The sequence below is a fragment of the Lactuca serriola genome, chromosome 2 (genome assembly GCF_051521515.1).
Source record: "Lactuca serriola cultivar US96UC23 chromosome 2, Lser_US96UC23_V15, whole genome shotgun sequence".
NCBI lineage: Eukaryota > Viridiplantae > Streptophyta > Magnoliopsida > Asterales > Asteraceae > Lactuca > Lactuca serriola.
Genome location: NC_136409.1, coordinates 171,939,986 through 171,943,154, shown reverse-complemented (window position 1 = coordinate 171,943,154; position 3,169 = coordinate 171,939,986). Strand labels below are relative to the sequence as shown.

Sequence of the window (3,169 nt, the reverse complement as noted above, 5' to 3'; positions counted from 1 at the left end):
CTATTTGATTTTAAATATCTTTACATTTCTAGCCATTATAGCATTGATATTTATAGGAGCTTGCACAAATGAAACAACCACAAACATATACACCCATGTCTCGTAACCAGGAGAAAAATCGCAACAAAACCAAATATATTTCCATAATCTTGCTGCAACATGACAATATCAATTTCAAATGAAGTTTTTTGTGCTATCACGGTAAGTGTTCATAACATTTCAATCGTAAGTTTCCTTTTATTTCATGCAACTTATGAGTCTTTACAAAATTAACTTTTATCATATATCCAAGAGACCATATGAATTTTGTTGATGAAAATGAAATCGTTCTATAAATTTTAATGCTTTTTTGTAGGATCTAATGGCTACGCTACTGGTGTTAGAGGAAAACATGTCTGCCCCGACCAGAGTCTCATCCTTTGGAACTTGATTCCCATGTATCGGTTACATCATCATGTTGTGGTTTCAATTCTTTTTCAAATCCGATGGGTTTCCGGTTTGGGTTTAACAAATCATGTTGTGGTTTCAATTCTTTTTCAAATCCGATGGGTTTCCGGTTTGGGTTTAACAAATCGACACAAACTCCTAATTTAAAGCCTACTCTTGATGATAAAACGTTGGATCATTATACTGATAAGCATCTCGAAGACTTTATCTTGAAAAAACTGAAACTTTTATACAATGAGGCTATATCTAAGCTTGTTTCATTAGGTTATCATGATAATGTTATTTTAGATGATGCCTTGGGAAATTGTCATTGGCGTGGGAACATGTATCCATTGACTAACTTTCTCTGGATATAACTAAGTTATATCTCGCTATGCTATGTTTGAGTACTACGGAAGTGGGTGCGATGATAAACTAGTTAATACTAAGAAAGCGTTTGCTAATCAGAAGCAGTTGATAGAAGCTTCACTCATTTCTTTAGTGTGTTTGTTGAGAAAAAATGATACATTTATGAATAAACGGGATGTCGTGTGGTGGTTACTTGTGTCTGCCCTTCATGTAATGTGTGTCAACTAAATGAAAATCTCCTATGCTCTAAACCCTAATGATGATGGTGATGGTGTCCATACAAAAATAGACTATCAGCATCTAATTTGGTAAGATCCCACTCCATCAATGCTCAGATTGAATGTTAATTAAGGAGTGTTCCCGAGTTTTATAGTGGCTATATTTGATAAACTACCAAGGGATGTCGGAATCTCGTCATATAATTTATTGTTTGAAAGAGACATATAGCCAAGGCTCTATATCTATATTCTTTTATATATATATATATATATATATATATATATATATATATATATATATATATATATATATATATATATATATATATATTTAAAGGATGACACTTCTTAGGAATAGTGCCTAACCAAGGTTCTAACTAGGTTACTGTTCATCGGGTTCGCTCCTTGACCATGGTAAGGAATCCAACCTTTTCTTCTCCCGTCAAAAATCGTCTACAAGCCCTAACATGTCTTCTCGATTCTTCTGATTTTTCTTGATCTCATTTCTTCTGCTTCATTCTTTTCTCGATCTTCTCTCAACCGATGATGAAGCACACTACTGCCGATTTTCAGATCGGGGTCACCGATGGCGTTCATCCTCACTTCGACTGATTCATTTCTTCATCTCATTTCCTCATCTTCTATTTTTTCCATACACAGAAATATCGACGAAGGTAGGTGCGGCGCAGAAGGAGACGAACCCTTCATTCAGGTAAAATCCACTTCTGTGATTTTCTTCAAATCACTTCTTGATTCGATTTTCTTCCCCATAGTTCACACTATGGTTTCTCAGATCGATTGGTTTTCCCGACTCGACGTGCTTCTATTGTTTAGTTGTCGATCTTTTGGTGGTACTTCTGCTGCAAATTGTTGTTGTAATGTCGATCGCTGGTTGAAGATAGAAGCGGAAGCACTTACGACGATGTCAATCTCTGCCTCTCCGTCTACTACACATGTTCAGGTACTCGTAACAATCTTATTATTGACCACCATTGCAGCATTATCGACAAAGGGGGAGGATCCGCCCAAGCCAACGCCATGACCGGAATAATTCCACTCACTTCTGGTCATGAACTACACCGGCGAACTTCAATTGATAGATCTTTGGTACGATTGGCCCAATGGCCATAACTTTAACATCATCCAACATCAGCTCGGAAACATCAAGACGACCTCGAGTGGAACAACGGTACATCATTCTTCTATACCCTCGATTCCAATCGCGAGTGCTCCTCCGCTCAGCTGGAAGTCAGAATCCTTAGCCCTAATTGGCTTGACGGTGCCACCTACGTCGGTCAACGACAAGTCGACGGCTTCCTCTGTTACGTATGGGAGAAGGCCGATTTCATTACTTACTATGAGGATGTGGTCACTAGACGACCTGTTCATTGGGTCTTCTACACTGGTATGTAACATACGCCCCCTTTCAGATTCTTTAATTTGATTCATTATTTGGTGAAATTGTGGGACTTAGGGTTACGGTTTGAACAATTGTGTAGGATATGATGTTGCAGGAAAAGTAGCACACGCGATGACATTCGAAGTTGGTGCTGTTCTTGAGGATGGTGGCAGGTTCCTTTGTATTGTTTTGAAAAGACTACTCATGTTGCATGTTTGGTAGATATGTAGCACTTTCACTTTGTAGTTAGTTTGTAATAATAGTTCACTTACTTGCTTATGTTGATGCATTCGGTTCCACTTTCACTTAATAAAAGCTTGAAACCTATACAGATCTAGCAATATTGTAAAACTTTTCACTTGGCCTAATTTGATTCATTTTAGAAAGTATAAAACCCTATAAAAGCAAGCTCAGTAGTGAAAATTAGTATCAGTTTGCATATCCTTTTCTAATGTGCATTCAATCTATTTGTTTTTTAATCAAACTTGAAATTGGTTCATAAACACATATGCACCTTCTTCGAGTAGGAAAGGGAAATGTTGGATGAGATCAGATAATCAAAACAGTGGATGTCCAAGTCAGTCCTTTGTTTTTTTTTTTTCACTTTTGCTAATCATAGTGCCAGATCCACCTTTAGCTATGAAATCAGGTATGTTCATTGATTTGTTGCCTTTTTAATTTTTTTTTCTAGATTTGAGAACGTTTGGCTTGTTGTTTGTTCCCTAGATTAGTACGGATAGATGGGTTTGCGGTTTTA

At 37.0% G+C, this 3,169-nt stretch overlaps 1 pseudogene across 1 annotated transcript; it reads left to right on the top strand.

The window, feature by feature from the left end:
- The first annotated feature begins 1,464 nt into the window (after positions 1-1,464).
- On the top strand, positions 1,465-2,749 carry LOC145087409 (uncharacterized protein At4g14100-like; annotated as a pseudogene). Its single transcript, XR_013700788.1, has 3 exons — positions 1,465-1,725; positions 1,807-2,418; positions 2,528-2,749. The product of XR_013700788.1 is annotated as an uncharacterized protein At4g14100-like (transcript).
- The last annotated feature ends 420 nt before the right edge of the window (positions 2,750-3,169 follow it).